The sequence below is a fragment of the Rattus norvegicus genome, chromosome Y, assembly GCF_021556685.1.
Source record: "Rattus norvegicus strain SHRSP/BbbUtx chromosome Y, alternate assembly SHRSP_T2T, whole genome shotgun sequence".
In the NCBI taxonomy this organism is placed as follows: domain Eukaryota; kingdom Metazoa; phylum Chordata; class Mammalia; order Rodentia; family Muridae; genus Rattus; species Rattus norvegicus.
Genome location: NC_141555.1, coordinates 56,923,284 through 56,944,085, shown reverse-complemented (window position 1 = coordinate 56,944,085; position 20,802 = coordinate 56,923,284).

Genomic DNA, 20,802 nt, shown 5'->3' with positions numbered 1-20,802 from the left:
CCACTAGTATTACTCGACCACTTCAGATTTACGAGTCAATATGTGTGATTACTTGGCAGCTTTTACTGTCTTTTACATCTTTCGTTTTTATTTTTTAGCAAATTTTATTGTTTTTTTTTTAAACTGGATGTTTCTATATTTAAATTTCAAATATTATTTCCTTTTCCAGTTTCCTGCACATAAGATCCCTACACATTCCCATTTCCTTCTTCTCTAACAAGCCTTTCTCCCGCATGACATTCCCTTGTACTGAAAGATGTACAAGGGAGGACAAAGGCTTCTCTTTCCTATGTTGCCCAAAAATTCCATCCATTGGCACATATGCATTTGGAGCCATTCCTCAGTCCATGTACTTTCTTTCTATATTGGTATAGTACAACAAAGCCCTGGTTCATTGCCATTGTTGTTCTTATGGGGTTGAAAGTACCTTCAGCTCTTCTAATCCTTTTTCAAAGTTTACCAAGAACAGGTCCATTTTCAGATCACTGGATTGCTACTAGCACTCACTTCTGTATTTGACATGCTGTATCTGTGTCTCTCAGGAAATATCTTTTTCCGATTCCTGGCAGAATGCAATTCTTACCTTCATCAATCTTATCTAGTTAGGTTGGCTGATGTATATATATAATTTTGGTGGCTCCTACACTTATGTGGTTAAGGGGAAAGTTAACATTGGTTCTGCCCATCTATGTCAAGTAGAATTCACAAATGACAATTTCAAATAGTCCTGTTTTTGTGAACCTATTGAAATAGACATTTTACTGTTCCTCAAGCCCTGTTTCTCACTGCACATCATCCAATATCTTTGGATTGGTCTGAAGAAAGAATCATGGTGAAACATTCTAAACCCTCAAGTCTGGCCATGGGAAAACTTGAAGTTATGCAGTGTAGTACTGATATCAAATGGGATAGAGAACCAAATTCAATAGTGCAAAATGTCCTTTGCTTTCCTGATGTCTGGAAAATTTTCGATAAAATAAGGATTTTGGAGTTTATCATTTGTAGTAGGTTCACAGTATTGACACTTTTATAATCACTCTATAGCTGGACTCACTTGTGACCAAAATCATTGAAGAAAATGGAATTGAACAACAAAATTTTTGAGTACACATTGAAGAATATTTACAAAGTCCCTTATCAAGGAATGTACAGTAAGAAATTGAAATACAATATTCATTCTATTCAAGGTATGTAGGGAAAATACTGACCTTTGAGAAACGGAGAAACCCTAGAATATTGAACTGTATGTCATAAGAATGAACCTGTGACATATAGAATAAAAATATTATCTAGAAGAATCTCCTACACTCCATGTTCCTAAATATTTTTTACCCATGCCATGCCCCTTAATTTCTTTCTGCATTTAGAGCATGTAACCACTAGTGAAGCATAGAGAAGTCTCTGCTTTAGAGAGATGGAGTACATAATGGTTTCCTCCGTGTCAAAGGAGACACACCTGGAAAGGGAACCTTGAATCTTGTCAATGTAAGGAAAGCTGTTCAGAATGTAGGACATGGCATTTCTCAGTGACATGATCATTAGGTCCTCCCTGAAAACTCTCTTGTAACCTGGAGAGCCCTGGCTTCTTCTGTGATGTCATAACTGTTGTCATGACTGCAACTGTCTCTCAGATATCCTTCAGTACCTCTATGGTTTACTAATTGGCCTCTAATTCAGAGAAAATTGGAGAGTGATAACAAAGTGGATGATGGGATTGGAAATGGGGGGGAGGAAGCTGGCCTTCTGTCTTGGTATAAAAAACAAGAAAGAAGTATGAGGTGCTTTGGAAAGCTCAGGGAATCCTTAGTAGGGATTGAGTCGGATCTCTGAAGAGATAGACTTGATTTGAGCCTTCCACGTAAGGGAAACAGGAGCTGGGAGACTCTCAGAAGCTTCTGGACTTCCCAGTTCTTATGGTTCTTGGATATCAGAGGGTTTATATCATTTATTTTTTTTTATTCCATAACCAAGTTTTATGAAGGACACAGTTGATTTCCTGAGAGCTCATGACTGTACTCTTTTTGTCAAGAAGAAAAGGTCCTAAGGAAGAAGGGAAAAACAAGTATTGTGTCCCTAACTCAAGTTAAACTTCTCAATGCTTTGGAAATCTATCGTGCACTTTATGTCTGACACTGATATCTGGGACAGAGAAGTGCTTCTAGTTGAGACTTCATCTCTGTCTTTATACTAGTATTATCTTGAATACCACTTCAGATTTCTGAGTCAATATGTGAGATTACTTGGCAGCTTTCTTTTCTTTTATATCATTAATGTTTCTTTTTATATTTTAGCAATTTTTTTCTTCTTTAAGTAGATGTTTCTATATATACATTTAAAATATTTCCTTTCCCAATTTCCTGCCCATAAGATCCCTGCCCGTTCCATTACCTTCTTCTCTAACCAGCCTTTCTGCCACATGAAATTCCCTTGAACTGGGAGACAAACTGTGGAGGACAAGGCCTCTCTTTCCAATTTTGCCCAAAAAGGCCATCCTCAGCCACATATGCATTTGGAGCCATAGGTCAGTCCATGTACTTTTTTTGTATGTTGGCCTAGTACGAGAAACCTCTGGTTCATTGGCATTGTTGTTAGTATGGGGTTGAAAACACCCTCACCTCCTCTATCCTTTTTCAAAATTTACCAACAAGAGGAAGGTATTCAGTCCACTGGTTTACTACTTACGTATTTGACATGCTATATTTGTGTCTCTCAGGAAATATTTATATCCAGTTCCTGGAAGAATGCACTTCTTTTATTTTTAATTTTATTTTTTATTAACTTGAGTATTTCTTATATACATTTCGAGTGTTATTCCCTTTCCTGGTTTCCGGGCAAACATCCCCCTCACCTCTCCCCTTCCTTATGGGTGTTCCCCTCGCAACACTCCCCCCATTGCCGACCTCCCCCCCCATAGTCTAGTTCACTGGGGGTTCAGTCTTAGCAGGACCCAGGGCTTCCCCTTCCACTGGTGCTCTTACTAGGATATTCATTGCTACCTATGAGGTCAGAGTCCAGGGTCAGTCCATGTATAGTCTTTAGGTAGTGGCTTAGTCCCTGGAAGCTCTGGTTGCTTGACATTGTTGTACATATGGGGTCTCGAGCCCCTTCAAGCTATTCCAGTTCTTTCTCTGATTCCTTCAACGGGGGACCTATTCTCAGTTCAGTGGTTTGCTGCTGGCATTCGCCTCTGTATTTGCTGTATTCTGGCTGTGTCTCTCAGGAGCGATGTACATCAGGCTCCTGTCGGTCTGCACTTCTTTGCTTCATCCATCTTGTCTTATTGGGTGCCTGTATATGTATGGGCCACATGTGGGGCAGGGTCTGAATGGGTGTTCCTTCAGTCTCTGTTTTAATCTTTGCCTCTCCCTTCCCTGCCAAGGGTATTCTTTTTCCTCGTTTAAAGAAGGAATGAAGCATTCACATTTTGATCATCCGTCTTGAGTTTCATTTGTTCTAGGGATCTAGGGTAATTCAAGCCTTTGGGCTAATAGCCACTTATCAAGGAGTGCATACCATGTATTTCTTTCTGTGATTGGGTTAGCTCACTAAGGATGGTATTTTCCAGTTCCAACCATTTGCTTACGAATTTCATAAACTCGTTGTTTTTGATAGCTGAGTAATATTCCATTGTGTAGATGTACCACATTTTCTGTACCATTCCTCTGTTGAAGGGCATCTGGGTTCTTTCCAGTTTCTGGCTATTATAAATAAGGCTGCAATGAACATAGTGGAGCACGTGTCTCTTTTATATGTTGAGGCATCTTTTGGGTATATCCCCAAAAGAGGTAGAGCTGGATCCTCAGGCAGTTCAATGTCCAATTTTCTGAGGAACCTCCAGACTGATTTCCAGAATGGTTGTACCAGTCTGCAATCCCACCAACAATGGAGGAGTATTCTTTCTCCACATCCTCGCCAGCATCTGCTGTCACCTGAGTTTTTGATCTTAGCCATTCACACTGGTATGAGGTGAAATCTCACGGTTGTTTTGATTTGCATTTCCCTTATGACTAAAGATGTTGAACATTTCATTAGGTGTTTCTCAGCCATTCAGCATTCCTCAGCTGTGAATTCTTTGTTTAGCTCTGAACCCCATTTTTTAATAGGGTTATTTGTTTCCCTGCGGTCTAACTTCCTGAGTTCTTTTTATATTTTGGATATAAGGCCTATATCTGTTGTAGGATTGGTAAAGATCTTTTCCAAATCTGTTGGTTGTCGTTTTGTCCTAACCACAGTGTCCTTTGCCTTACAGAAGCTTTGCAGTTTTATGAGATCCCATTTGGCGATTCTTGATCTTAGAGCGTAAGCCATTGGTGTTTTGTTCAGGAAATTTTTTTCCAGTGCCCATGTGTTCCAGATCCTTCCCTAGTTTTTCTTCTATTAGTTTGAGTGTGTCTGGTTTGATGTGGAGGTCCTTGATCCACTTGGATTAAGCTTTGTACAGGGTGAAAAGCATGGATCGATCTGCATTCTTCTACATGTTGACCTCCAGTTGAACCAGCACCATTTGCTGAAAATGCTATCTTTTTTCCATTGGATGGTTTTGGCTCCTTTGTCAAAAATCAAGTGACCATAGGTGTGTGGGTTCATTTCTGGGTCTTAAATTCTATTCCAGTGGACTATCTGTCTGTCTCTTTACCAATACCATGCAGTTTTTATCACTATTGCTCTGTAATACTGCTTGAGTTCAGGGATAGTGATTCCCCCTGAAGTCCTTTTATTGTTGAGGATAGCTTTAGCTATCCTGGGTTTTTTGTTATTCCAGATGAATTTGCAAATTGTTCTTTCTATCTCTTTGAAGAATTGGATTGGTATTTTGATGGGGATTGCATTGAATCTGTATATTGCTTTAGGTAATGGCCATTTTTACTATATTAATCCTGCCAATCCATGAGCATGGGAGATCTTTCCATCTTCTGAGGTATTCTTCAATTTCTTTCCTCAGTGTCTTGAAGTTCTTATTGTACAGATCTTTTACTTGCTTGGTTAAAGTCACACCGAGGTACTTTATATTATTTGGGTCTATTATGAAGGGTGTCATTTCCCTAATTTCTTTCTCGGTTTGTTTCTCTTTTGTATAGAGGAAGGCAACAGATTTATTTGAGTCAATTTTATACCCAGCCACTTTGCTGAAGTTGTTTATCAGCTTTAGTAGTTCTCTGGTGGAACATTTGGGATCACTTAAATATACTATCATATCATCTGCAAATAGTGATATTTTGACCTCTTCTTTTCCAATCTGTATCTCCTTGACCTCCTTTTGTTGTCTGATTGCTCTGGGTAGAACTTCAAGAACTATATTGAATAAGTAGGGAGAGAGTGGGCAGCCTTGTCTAGTCCCTGATTTTAGTGGGATTGCTTCAAGTTCCTCTCCATTTAGTTTAATGTTAGCAACTGGTTTGCTGTATATGGCTTTTACTATGTTTAGGTATGGGCCTTGAATTCTTATTCTTTCCAGGACTTTTATCATGAAGGGGTGTTGAATTTTGTCAAATGCTTTCTCAGCATCTAATGAAATGATCATGTGGTTCTGTTCTTTCACTTTGTTTATATAATGGATCACGTTGATGGTTTTTCCGAATATTAAACCATCCCTGCATGCCTGGGATGAAGCCTACTTGATCATGGTGGATGATTGTTTTGATGTGCTCTTGAATTCGTTTTGCCAGAACTTTGATGAGTATTTTTGTGTCGATATTCATAAGGGAAATTGGTCTGAAGTTCTCTTTCTTTGTTGTGTCTTTGTGTGGTTTAGGTATAAGAGTAATTGTGGCTTCGTTGAAGGTATTCGGTAGTGATCCATCTGTTTCAATTTTGTGGAATAGTTTGGATAATATTGGTATGAGGTCTTCTATGAAGGTTTGATAGAATTCTGCACTAAACCTGTCTGGACCTGGGCTCTTTTTGGTTAGGAGACCTTTAATGACTGCTTCTATTTCCTTAGGAGTTATGGGGTTGTTTAACTTGTTTATCTGTTCCTGATTTAACTTCGATACCTGGTATCTGTCTAGGAAATTGTCCATTTCCTGAAGATTTCAAGTTTTGTTGAATATAGGTTTTTATAGTAAGATCTGATGATTTTTTAAATTTCCTCTGAATCTGTAGTTATGTCTCCCTTTTCATTTCTGATTTTGTTAATTTGGACGCACTCTCTGTGTCCTCTCATTAGTCTGGCTAAGGATTTATGTATCTTGTTGATTTTCTCAAAGAACCAACTTTTGGTTCTGTTGATTCTTTCTATGGTCCTTTTTGTTTCTACTTGGTTGATTACAGCCCTGAGTTTGATTATTTCCTGCTTTCTACTCCTCGTGGGTGTATTTGCTTCTTTTTGTTCTAGAGCTTTTATGTGTGCTGTCAAGCTGCTGACATATGCTCTTTCCTGTTTCTTTCTGCAGGCACTCAGCGCTATGAGTTTTCCTCTTAGCACAGCTTTCATTGTGTCCCCTATGTTTGGGTATGTTGTACCTTCATTTTCATTAAATTCTAAAAAGTTTTTAATTTCTTTCTTTATTTCTTCCTTGACCAGGTTATCATTGAGTAGAGCATTGTACAATTTCCACGTATATGTGGGCATTCATCCCTTATTGTTACTTAAGACCAGTTTTACGCCGTGGTTGTCCGATAGCACGCATGGGATTATTTCTATCTTTCTGTACCTGTTGAGTCCCGTTTTTTGACCAATTATATTGTCAATTTTGGAGAAAGTACCATGAGGAGCTGAGAAGAAGGTATATCCTTTTGCTTTAGGATAGATTGTTCTATAAATATCCGTTAAGTCCTTTTGGCTCATGACTTCTCTTAGTCTGTCGACATCACTGTTTAATTTCTGTTTCCATGATCTGTCCATTGATGAGAGTGGGGTGTTGAAATCTCCCACTATTATTGTGTGAGGTGCAATGTGTGTTTTGAGCTTTAGTAAGGTTTCTTTTACGTATGTAGGTTCCCTTGTATTTGGGGTATAGATATTTAGGATTGAGAGTTCATCTTGGTGGATTTTTCCTTTGATGAATATGAAGTGTCCTTCCTTATCTTTTTTGATGACTTTTAATTGAAAATTGATTTTATTTGATATTAGAATGGCTACTCCAGCTTGCTTCTACTGACCATTTGCTTGGAAAGTTGTTTTCCAGCCTTTCACTCTGAGGTAGTGTCTGTCTTTATCTCTGAGGTGTGTTTCCTGTAGGCAGCAGAATGCAGGGTCCTCGTTGCGTATCCAGTTTGTTAATCTATTTCTTTTTATTGGGGAGTTGAGGCCATTGATGTTGAGAGATATTAAGGAATAGTGATTATTGTGTCCCATTATATTCATATTTGGATGTGAGGTTATGTTTGTGTGCTTTCATTCTCTTAGTTTTGTTGCCAGGACGATTAGTTTCTTGCTTCTTCTAGGGTATAGCTTGCCTCCTTATGTTGGGCTTTATCATTTATTATCCTTTGTCGTGCTGGATTTGTAGAAAGATTTTGTGTAAATTTGGTTTTGTCACGGAATATCTTGGTTTCTCCATCTATGTTAATTGAGAGTTTTGCAGGATACAGTAACCTGGGCTGGCATTTGTGTTCTCTTAGGGACTGTATAACATCAGTCAGGATCTTATGGCCTTCACAGTTTCTGGCAAGAAGTCTGGTGTGATTCTGATAGGTCTGCCTTTATATGTTACTTGACCTTTTTCCCTTACTGCTTTTAATATTCTTTCTTTATTTTGTGCGTTTGGTGTTTTGACAATTATGTGACGGGAGGTGTTTCTTTTCTGGTCCAATCTATTTGGAGTTCTGTAGGCTTCTTGTATGTCTATGGGTATCTCTTTTTTTATGTTAGGGAAGTTTTCTTCTATGATTTTGTTGAAGATATTTACTGGTCCTTTGAGCTGGGAGTCTTCACTCTCTTCTATACCTATTATCCTTAGGTTTGATATTCTCATTGAGTCCTGGATTTCCTGTATGTTTTGGACCAGTAGCTTTTTCCGCTTTACATTATCTTTGACAGTTGAGTCAATGATTTCTATGGAATCTTCTGCTCCTGAGATTCTCTCTTACATCTCTTGTATTCTGTTGGTGAAGCTTGTATCTACAGCTCCTTGTCTCTTCTTTTGGTTTTCTATATCCAGGGTTGTTTTCATGTGTTCTTTCTTGATTGCTTCTATTTCCATTTTTAATTCCTTCAACTGTTTGATTGTGTTTTCCTGGAATTCTTTCAGGGATTTTTGTGATTCTTTCAGGGATTTTTGCGATTCCTCTCTGTAGGCTTCTACTTGTTTATTAATGTTTTCCTGTGTTTCCCTAAGGGAGTTCTTTATGTCTTTCTTGAAGTCCTCCAGCATCATGATCAAATATGATTTTGAAACTAGATCTTGTTTTTCTTGTGTGTTTGGATATTCCATGTTTGTTTTGTTGGGAGAATTGGGCTCCGATGATGCTATGTAGTCTTGGTTTCTGTTGCTTGTGTTCCTGCGCTTGCCTCTCACCATCAGATTATCTCTAGTGTTACTTTGTTCTGCTATTTCTGACAGTGTATAGACTGTCCTATAAGCCTGTGTGTCAGGAGTGCTGTAGTCCTGTTTTCCTCTCTTTCAGTCAATTATGGGATAGAGTGTTCTGCTTTTGGGCGTGTAGTTTATCCTCTCTACAGGTCTTCAGCTGTTCCTGTGGGCTTGTGTCTTGAGTTCACCAGGCAGCTTTCTTGCAGCAGAAAGGTTGGTCTTACCTGTGGTCCCGAGGCTCAAGTTCGCTCGCGGGGTGCTGCCCACGGGCTCTTTGCGGCGGCAGCAACCAGGAAACAAGAATGCATTTCTTACCTTAGTCAATCTTATCTAATTTTTTGACTGATGTGTACATATATACTTTTGATGGCTGCTACACCTAAGTGTTTAGGTGGAATGTTAACATGGATTCTGCCCAACTATGTCAAGAACATAGAACTCACAATGACCATTTCAAAAATACTCCTTCCTGTTTTTATAAACCTATTTAAGTAAATGTTTAACTGGTTCTCAAGCCATTTTTCTCCCTGCCCATCATCTGTTATCTTATGTTTGCCCTTAAGATAGAATCATGTTAAAACATCCTAAAACCTCAAGTCTGCCCATAGGAACTCTGGAAGCTCAATAGTGTAGTACTGATATCAAATGGCACAAGGAACCGAATTCATTAGTCCATGTTATCCTTTGCTTTCCTGATGTCTGGTAATTTTTTGATAAAAACAGGATTTGGGAATTCATCATTTCAAGTAGGTACACCATATTTACAATGTTATACTACTCTATACCTGGGCCCCCTTTGTGACCAAAATCATTGAAGAAAATAGAATCAGAAAACAAAATTTTTGAGTACACATTGAGGAATAATTACAAAGTCCCTTGTCATGCCCAACCTCATCTAACAAGGAAGACATGACCAACGAAGATCTTCTTCAAGCAGTTTTACTCAGGTACCTTGATACAATCTTCAGACCACAGGGAACCCCCCTGGAGCACACTTAAATTGCAAGTGCTGGCCAATCCCAGCAAGCAACGTGGGCCATGCAGATAGGCTGTCACTATGCAGAAGCTAGCAGTTCAGGCAGGGATAGACAAATAAGGACTTGCTTTCTACAAGGAGCGCGCACCATAGGGAGGGTGGAAGGTGGAAACCAGTGCGATCTTTGAGGTGCAGTACGTCGCAGCTGCATAGTCCCCCCATTTTGTTTAATTAATCAAGCAGGCAAAGGCATCATTGAGCATGGTGACCCTCCCCCAACCACCTGTCTTAGGATCATCTCTTCACTAAACCAGTCTTAGGACACCTCATCTCCCACAAGTTTCCATCCCATAGATAGAAGGTAGGTTGCCCATCACTGGGTAGGGTCACTCACACATACTCAGGCGTGAGGTACAACAAGGTCTTCTGAATGAAACTTAGACAAGCTTGAGGGGACTGTCCTGCTTCAATGGCTGCAAATTTCTGTACTAACATAACTTCTTGCCGCCTCTGAACAAACCTTATTCTACATAGAGACCACAGGCACACTAGGGAGACCAGCAGCAAGAGTCCAGCGAGGGTTCACATACCCGCCCACTCCCTCAGATGACTCATAGCAGCAGCAATCCAAGATGACAATCCCGTAGCCAGTCTAGCATCTGCATGTGTAGAGTTCATCATCAGGATGGCTACATGTAACTGATCCATTAAGGCGTCGAATTCTCCTGTCCAATTGCCTAGAAGATAACTTGACAACTGTTTAACCAAATTAGAGGAGTGGGCTTAAAAGTCATGACGTATTGGCATGAGTCTTGGGAACACCGATAGTATCCCCTACCGGGGCTCCGTTTGGACCACCATTTGGGTCACACCGAGAAGTGTCAGCAACAGCAGGATCTTCATTCTTGTAGCGCCTCCTGGTCAATCTTTCAGGGACCTACAAAGGATCTTGCCGATCCTGAGGAAACACACAAACAGACACTCTTGCCCATGCCAATATGGGATCTGGTCCATGCTATAAGCCAGTGATCTTTCCATTTCACATAACTTTCAACTTGCCCGCCTGAAACTGATGTCGGTCAGTGGCAGAAAGGCCGTCATCAACCAAAATTAAAAAAAAAAAAAAAAAACATGAGTAAAAGAGTCTAAGGATATCTGTTTCTTGGGGCTTCTACCATGGCCTATTCCTACTTTTTGTTTAATTACGCATTGCTTCAAGGTACGATGTGCTTGCTCAACAACACCTTGACGTTGGGGATTATAAGGCAGGTCATGGCACATCCATCAATTTATAAAAGAATTTGAAAGATTTGGCAGTTTATGCTGGGCCATTATCAGTTTTTAAGTGTTGAGGCTTTCCCCAAGCAGCCCAGACTTATAGGCAGTGTCCAACAACATTTCGTTCATTTTCTCCACTCATAGGGGTAGCATGAATGACACCTCAATAAGTATCCACAGAAACATGAATGTATTTTAGAGTCCCAAATCCAGACATGTGAGTTACATCCTTGGCCAAAACTTTAGGGGCAAGAGGCCTCTAGGTTTAACCCCTACACTAGGGGGATGGTGAAAATGATACACTGTTGACGTCCTAAAACTATCTGTAGAGCATCTTCTCAGGACAGATGAAACTTCTGCTCTAAGGTCTTAGTACGTACATTAAATTGTTTATGAAACTGTTGGGCTTCACCCAATGATGAGCTTAAGAATATGGACTCCATGAGGGTACATCTATCCACAAGATCAATTCACTCACTGAGAGGAACAGGCATAGCTTTATGAGCTCTAATATTTTAGACATAAAACTTGTGACCTCTTTCTCAGATCAATTCCTGAAGTTCGCTATGCAACTGGCATACCGTGCTCCTAATTTTAATAGGGCCAGCCACTTCTAATATCTTAACTGCATTAAGAAGTATCATGAATCAGAGAGCAAATTAAAGCCAAAGGAAAAATTTTTATACACTTCCTGCACAATCTTGAGTTCAATTATTTGTGGAGAGCCGGGTTGATATTGACACAAAATTGGCTCTTGATGGTTAATCACATAAGCTCCACATCCATTTTTGGATCCATCTGTAAAAATGTTTGGCGCCACCTGTATAGGAACACTGAGAGATCACGGGATGTTCTATAAGAAGGATAGCCAAGAGTGTTATGGATAATGATTATCTATCTCTCCATGGAATCCACAGCATAATATAGCCCAATCATCCACAGTGCTACACAAGATCTTCATCTGCTGACCTCTATAGGGCACAATGATTGAGGTTGGCAAAAACCAAATTATTGTATGCACTGTAGGATCCATTCAGGGTTAATCATGCAACTGCTGTAGGATAATACTCTACTGTTCTAGCTGGAGAAGCATTGAGATAAACCCAAAGCAGAGGGCCATCTTGCCACAACAATCCTATGGGCTGCATGTAGGTAGCTAGAATGCATAGCACAATGTCTGCCCCCTCCTTCCATCGATGTAAAATTGTGCCTTGTAATCCTTTTTCAACCTTCTTTAAAGTTTCCCTTGCTTCATTAGTCAATTGTCTAGGAAAATCCAAGGCTGAATCCCCAACTAAAGTATTATAGAATGGTTTTAATTCATAATTTGGTAATTTTAAATGACATCTGACCCAATTAATATCTCCTAGTAATTTTGCAAATTCATTAAGAGTCTTAAGATTATCTTTCCTCAATTCAACCTTTTAAGGGATAATGGTATAAGGACTTAGTTTTGCTCTTAAATAATTTACAAAATTGCCCTTTTGTACCTTTTCTGTGGCAATAATCAAATCCCCTACCTTCTAGCAATTTAACTAAATTTCCATATACTAAATCTAAAATCTCTTCATTCTTTTCAGTTAAAAGGATATCATCTGTAAAATGGAGCGCAGGAACCATCTGTCTTATTGGGACAATGGCATTAACCACAAAAACTTGACACACAGAAGGACTATTGGCCCTACCCTGTGGTAAAACTACCCATTCTAGTCGTTGATCAGGTTCTTCATGATTGCATGATGGAACAGTAAAAGCAAATCTTTCACTATCCCTTGGACAAAGCGGTATAGAAAAAAAAGCAATCTTTTTTTTTTTTTTTTATAGATGCAGAAAAGAAATTCCTCATTTTTTCTTTACTCAGTAAGACTGGAGCAGAATATGTAGATTGTATATAATTTTTTTTATTAACTTGAGTATTTCTTATATACATTTCAAGTGGTATTCCCTTTCCCGATTTCCGGGCAAACATCCCCCTCCCCCTCCCCTTCCTTATGGGTGTTCCCCTCCCAACCCTCCCCCCATTGCCGCCCTCCCCCCATAGTCTAGTTCACTGGGGGTTCAGTCTTAGCAGGACCCAGGGCTTCCCCTTCCACTGGTGCCCTTACTAGGATATTCATTGCTACCTATGGGGTCAGAGTCCAGGGTCAGTCAATGTATAGTCTTTAGGTAGTGGCTTAGTCCCTGGAAGCTCTGGTTGCTTGAAATTGTTGTACTTTTGGGGTCTCGAGCCCCTTCAAGCTCTTCCAGTTTTTTCTCTGATTCCTTCAACGGGGGACCTATTCTCAGTTCAGTGGTTTGCTGCTGTCATTCGCTTCTGTATTTGCTGTATTCTGGCTGTGTCTCTCAGGAGCGATCTACATCTGGCTCCTGTCGGTCTGCACTTCTTTGCTTCATCCATCTTGTATAATTGGGTGGCTGTATATGTATGGGCCACCTGTGGGGCAGGCTCTGAATGGGTGTTCCTTCAGTCTCTGTTTTAATGAGAAAAAGCAATCTTTTATATCAATCACTACAACAGGCCAACAGTCTGGCAGACAGGATAAAAGAGGAAGCCGGAGTTGCACTGGGCCCATGATTTGCATCTGTTGATTAATAACTCGTAAATCATGCAACAGTCTCCATTTCCCTGACTTCTTTTTAATCACATATATTGGGGTATTCTAAGGTAATACTGATGGTTTTATATGCTTGGTAGACAGCTTTAGCTGTGGCAAGCTTCTCAGAAAAAGCAGCCACTGAGGAACCCACACAGGCTCCTCTGTTTTCCAGGTAATGGGAACGCTTCCTCAGCGGCCCCACGGAAAAACCCCGTTCCTGATACTTTTCTCTCTGTTGGGCAGTAATAGGGCTAGTACTACCCTGCATTTGTTTCCCTATTCCTTTACCGAGAAAGTAGCCCATATGTTTTTTAATCTTTAGTGAAGTTTCAGAATGTTCAGTGGTCAATTTGAAACCCATATCTTTCAGCAAATCTCTCCCCCAAAGGGAAATGGGCAAATCCAACACATAGGGTTGCATAACTCCTGAATGCCCTTCCTTATCTCTCCAACTCAGTTGTCTTGCACTCATATCAGCAGCTCTTGCATAACCGAGACCTTGTAATGTTTGAGATGAGGCCTGTACTGGTCATCCAGAGATCCAATCTTTCTTAGCTATTATACTTCTATCAGCCCCTTTGTCCAACTGTCCTAAGATCCTTTTGCCATCTACCCTTAGCTCCATTACTGGGCATTGGTTTAAACCCAAGGCTAAAAATGTAATGTTGGAGACTGTGGAAATGAAACCATTCTCTCCTCTCCCAGTAGAGTGATCTACAAATCTTTCATAAGGCTAGGTAAAAGTAATATTTGGGCTATTCTCTCCCCAGGGGAAATGGCAGTAATCCCTGTCAGGGATTCTACCATGATCTTGACTATCCCAGTATAATATGGGTCAGTAACTCTTGGATGGACATGTAGTCCATTTAAATCTGTAGATGATCTCCTATAAGTAACCCTACTGGCCCAGGTTCAAGGGGTCCTTTAAAATCAGTTTCTATCAACTAGACCCCCATTCTAGGAGTTAGCACGAGTCTGTTGGTGCAGCAGAGGACCAGTCCTGTGGAGCACTAAGTGGCTCACCTTGTCCTCTTAGATGGCGAAAGGAAGGTCATATCTCGTGATTCTGTTCTTCATCCTGACTCTCGACTGGCCCATATATTTGTAGGTCCTGGTGTCTTAGACCCGGCTGTCCATTTTTTGGACCTGCTACACCAAAACCCGAGCTAAGAGGCTTCCCATTGATGTCTTTTACTGAGTGGCACTCATGAGTCCAATGGTTCCCTTTTTTGGAGTTGGGGCACAGACCTTGTTGCCTTGGCCGTTGGCCGCTTCCTGTACTGAAAAGACTTCTCCTTTCTCGACATTGCCTTTTTAGGTGCCCCTGTTGATCACACTTAACACACACTCCTGAACTTCCTCCTTTTCTCTGCGTCACCTGCATAACAGCATCCACAAGTCCAGTATTAGACAAAGGTTCCCCTATTTCACTACAGACCTTCATCCAAGCTTCAAGTCCCTTATTCTTGTACGGAATGATAGCAGCTCGATATTCCTTTGTGAATTGTTTATATACCAACTGTTTAGTCAAGGGCATAGCCGTATCGGGGTCACCAAAGACTCTCCCTGCTGCTTCCACTAATCGGGCTACAAAGTCAGAGAATGGCTCCATAGGTCCTTGAAGGATCTTGATGAGGTTTCCACTCACTTCTCCCTTATTAGGTAAGGATTTCCATGCCTTTGTTGGAACTTCATTAATCTGCTGGTAAACCTGTCCTGGATACCCTGTCTGAGCATTGGCAAAGCGTCCCTGACCCAGCAGCATATCTCCATCCCAGGCAGCCTGCCTGCCCCCCACCCCGCTGCCAACTTAGAGGCAGCTTGTTCATTGGGAAACTCAATAAGAAAAGCTCTCCAGTCCAAATACTGTCCCGGTCTAAGACAGGCCTGAGCAAGTTTAATCCAATCACTAGAAGTCATGCAAAATCTGTGTCAGACCTCAGTCTGAGGTATGGTAAATGAGGCCATAATGCCATATGTCCTACTGATTTTATCAGGAACTTGATCACCTTAAAGTCTAAAGGCTCATGATACCTTTGTTGATTAGCATCCACATAAACAGGATAGGCCAGATGCAGTTCTGTGCTGACTGGTTCCCACACTTCTGGGCAGAATGTACTACCCATTTGTTGCGCGCCCAATGTCTCCCCAGCAGGAAGGACATGTGGCAACACGATTCTTCTGCGAACAAGCCATTACTGCACAGGTCTCTTTAACATGGACAGTGGGACCTCAAGCAGCAAGAGTGCTCACCTCATATATACAGCAGCTGAGGCTATGCTAATTGTCCTTCAGGGGTTGGTGGAGCATGAATGACCTCATTAGCATGGTGCTGCTCCCTCATTAGCATATTACAACCAACTGATGCCAGGTGCAAACCCTGCACATGCACAGTGCTGTTGTTCACCACAGGAGGGCGCCCTGTACCCGCAACTCCATTTCCTCCCTCTACAACATTGCAGGGAAGAGGAGCTTTGGGGAACCTCCCAGGAAGTTCCTCCACCATTTTAGGCATTTTCCTTTTCTTCTTCTTAATCTGTTTCGTCTGTTTCTTCCACTGGATCTGTCTTTTCTGAGTGTTTTTTTTTTCCCCCCTCGTTTTCTGAACCTTTCTCTTGAAGAATTTCTTGGGCAGCTTGCCCCTTCTCTATATTTGCCAGACAACATTTTTGATCCTCAACACAACTATGCACTAAGCGCCACACTGGATGGACCTCAGGTCTTAGAGACTCCTGTTCCAATGCAAAATCAAGGTCTTTCCCTAATTTTTCCCAACTTGCCACAGTAAGATTAGCAGAGACTGGGAACCAGTGGGCAATGACATCGCATTCACACAAAAATCTCTCTATGGTGCTCCTTTTTATTTTTAGTTTCTTATGTTCAAACAGCTCTTGAAGAGCCAGAAAAATTGGATGAGACTGTGAGGTCCCCATGACCAAAATGTTCTAGGCTGCTGTGGCTAAATTCACCAAGCATCTTCATAATTTCAGTTTGTTTCTATGGAGAACTTTCTTGTTAAATACCCTGAGAATTTATAACGACTTATTTCCCGCGGCCCTTATGGTCCCACCTTACCTTGGGAACTTTCCAGCGATACCCAGACTGCAAGAAGTTCTGATATCAGGAGGTCCCTGTACGGGCCACCACTTGCTTCGTCCAACCTCGACCAGCAAAGAAGACACAAATAGTGAAGATCTTCTTCGAGCAGTTTTACTCAGGAACTTTGGTACAATCTTCTGACCCCAGGGAACCCCCGCACCACACTTAAATATCTAGCGCTGGCCAATCCTAGCAAGCAAGTGGGTCATACAGATAGGCTGTCAAAATGCAGAATCTAGCAGGCCAGGCAGGCATAGCCAAATAAGGAATAGTTTTCTAAAAAGAGAGCTCACCATTGGGAGGGTGGAAGGCAGAAATCAGCACCAACTTTGTGGCCTGGCATGTTGCAGCTGCCTTCAGTTGTTTTTCAAGGAATTTACAATAAGAAATGGAAATACAATACTCATTCAATTAAAGGTCTGTAGGGAAAATACTAGACTTTGGGAAACAGAGAAAACCTAGAAAATTGAATTGTATGTCACAGAAAAAAACCTGTCACATACAGAATAATAATATTCTCTAGAAGAATCTCCTACATTCCATGTTCCTATATCTTTACTACCCATGCCAATCCCCTGAACAACTTTCACCATTCAGAGCATGAAACCACTAGTGAAGCAGAGAGAAGTCTCTAGATTTAGAGAGATGGAGTACATAAAGTTTTCCACTGTGTCACAGGAGACATACCTGAAAGTGTTTACTATTTGGCATCTAATTCAGAGAAATTGGGGAGCGATAATAAAGAGGATGAAGAGACTCGAAATGGGTAGAAGGATCCTGGGCTTCTATCTTGGTATAAAAAACAAGGAAGAAATATGTGGTCCTTTGGAAAGCTCAGAGAACCCCTGGTTGGGGTTGAGTGGGATCGCTGAAGAGAAATCCTTGATCTGAGCCTTCTACATTAGGGAATAAGGAACTGTGAGGCTATTAGAAGCATCTGGACTTCCCTGTTCTTATGGTTCCTGGAAGTAAAAGGGTGTATATCATTTATTTCTTTATTCCAAAAGCCTAGTGTTGTGAAGGGCACAGTTGTTTTCCTGAGAACTCAAGACTTTTACTCTTTTTCTCAAGAAGAAAAGGTCCTAAGGAAGAAGGGAAAAACAAGTATTGTGTCACTAACTAAGGTAAACACGTACATGCTTTGGACACCTATTATGCACTTTGTGTCTGACACTGATATTTGGGAGAGAGAAGTGCTATTTGGGACTTCAATAACTCAGTCGTTCCACTAGTATTACTCTACCACTTCAGATTTACAAGTCAATATTTGTGATGACTTTGCTGCTTTCTTTTCTTTTATATCATTCATTTTTTTATATTTAAACAAAATTTATTGCTTTTTAACTAGATGTTTCTATATATACATTTAAAATATTATTTCCTTTCCCAGTTTCCTGCACATAAGATCCCTGCCTGTTCCATTTCCTTCTTCTCTAACCAAACTTTCTGCCGCATGACATTGCCTTGAACTGGGAGACAAACTAAGGAGGACAAGGGCTTCTCTTTCCAATGTTGCCCAAAAAGGCCATTTTCTGCAACATATGCATTTGCAGCCATAGGCCAGTCAATATACTTTCTCTGTATATTGGTCTAATTATAAATAGCTCTGGTTCATTGTTATCGTTGTTCTTATGGGGTTTAAAGCACCTTCAGCTCTTCTAATCCTTTTTCAAAATTTAACCATATGTCTGTTTTCAGTTCACTGGTTTGCTACTAGCATTGACACGCTGTATCTATGTCTCTCAGTAAAAAACTATATCAAGTTCCTTGCAGAATGCACTTCTTACCTTCATCAATCTTATCTAGTTTTTTTTTTGTCTGATGTATACATATATAATTTATTGGATCTTACACCTATGAAGTTAATTGGAAAGTTGACATGGATTTTGACCAACTACGCCAAGAATATAGAATTCAAAAATGACAATTTCAAAGACTCCCCCTGTTTTTATGAACCTATTGAAGTAGACTTTATTTTTTCTCTTTTATTCAGAGTGGCAGACCGAACCCAGGGCCTTGTGCTTGCTAGGCAAGCGCTCTCCATTGAGGTAAATCCCCAAACCTGAAGGAGACGTTTAACTGGTCCTCAGGTCATTCTTTTCGCTGCACATCATCCAGTATCTTACGTTTTCCTGAAGAAAGTATCATGGTAAATCATACTAAACCCCCAATTCTGTCCATGGGAACACTGGAAGCTAGAGAGTTTAGTACTGATATCAAATGGGACAAGAGACAGAATTCAAAAGTCCATGTTGTCCTTTGCTGTCCTGATGTCTGGTAATTTTTTGATAAATAAGAATTTGGGAGATTACCTTTTGAAGTAGGTACACAGAATTTACACTATTATACTTACTCTATATCTGGGCCCCATTTGTGACAATATCATTGCAGAAAATGGTATTTGAAAATAGAATTTTTGACTACATTGAGAAATATTTACCAAGTTTCCTAACAAGGAATTTACAATAAGAAATTGAAATACAATATCCATTCAATTATATGTGTATAGGAAAAATACTGGTCATTGGGAGACAGAGAAAACCTAAAAAATTGAACTGTGTGTCATAGGAATGAACCTGGGAATAAAAATATTACCTAGGAGAATCTCCTACACTCCATGTTGCTAAATCGTTTTCACCCATGCCAAGCCCCACAGCATGTATCCACTAGTGAAGCACAGAGAAGTCTCAAGCTTTAGAGAGGAGTATATAAAGGTTTCCACTGTGGCACAGGAGACATAGGTTTAAAGTGCAAACTTGAATCTGGTCAATGTAAGAAAAGGTATTCATCAGGTAGGAGATGACAGTTTTCAATGACATCATTATTAGGCATTCTCTGAAAACTCTCTTGTAACGTGCAGAGCACTAGATTCTTCTGTGATGTCACAAGTGTTGTTGTGACTGCAACTACCTCTGAGATATTCTTTCAGTACCTCTAGGGTTTACAAATAGGCCTCTACTTCAAAGAAAATTTGGGAGTGATAACAAAGAGGATGAAGAGAACAGAAATAGGAAGAATTAAGCTGATCTTCATTCTTGGTATAAAAAACAAAGAAGAAATATGTGGTCCTTTGGAAAGCTCCGTGAGTCCTTTGTGGGGGTTGAGTGGTGTCACTGAAGGGATAGCATTGATCTGAGTCTTCCACATAAGGGAATCAGGAGCTGGGAGACCCACAGAAGCATCTGCACGTCTCTTTTCTTATCTGGACTTCTCTGTTCTGATGGTTCCTTGAAATAAGAGAGTTTATATCATTAATTTCTTTATACCAAAAGCCAAGCGTTGTGAAGGGCACAGTTGTTTTCCTGAGAACTCATGACCTTTAGTCTTTTTGTCAAGAAGAAAAGGTCCTAAGGAAGAAGGGAAAAACAAGTATTGTATCCCTAGCTCTGAGTAAACTCCTCCATGCTTTGGATACCTATAGTGCAGTTTGTGTCTGACACTGATATCTGGGTTAGAGAAGTACTTGTTGTTGAGACTTCATCATCTCAGTCTTTCCACTAGTATTACTGTGAACAACACTTCAGATTTCTGCATCAATATGTCTTTTTACTTGGCAGCTTTCTTTCTTTCATATCATTCTTTTTCATTTTTTACCAAAATTTATTGATTTTATAAATGGATGTTTCTATATTTACTTTTAAAATATTATTTCCTTTCCCAGTTTCCTGCCAATAAGGTTCCTCCCGTTCCATTTCCTTCTTTTCAAACCAGCCTTTCTGCCACAATGCATTCCCTTGAACTGGGAGACAAAGTAAGGAATACAAGGGCTTCCCTTTCCAATGTTGCCCAAAAAGGCCATTTTCTGCCACATATGCATTTGGAGCCATAGGTTAGTCGATGTACTTTCTTTGTAAATCTGTCTATTATGAGAGAGCGCTGGTCACTGGCATTGTTGTTCTTCTTGGGTTGAAAGCACCTTCAGCTCTTCGAATCCTTTTTCAAAATTTACCAACAAGAGGTCCGTTTTCAATTCACTGGTTTGGTCCCAGCATTCACTTCTGTATTTGACATGCTGTATCTGTGTCTCTCAGTAAATATTTATATCTGTTTCCGGGCAGAATGCACTTCTTACCTTCATCTATCTTATCTAGTTTGGTTGGCTGATGAGTACAAATATAGTTTTGGTGGCTCTTACACATATTTCGTCAAGTGGAATGTTTACATGGATTTTACCCAACTAAAAGAATGTATAATTAAGAAATGACAATGCAAATAGACTCCGTCCTGTTTTTATGAACCTATTGAAGTAGACGTATAACTGGTCCTCAAGTCATTCTTCTTAATGCCCATTATCTGGTATCTTACTTTTGGTTTTAAGAAAGAATCATGGTAAAACATCCTAAACCCTCAGGTCTGGCCATGGGAACACTGGAAGCTA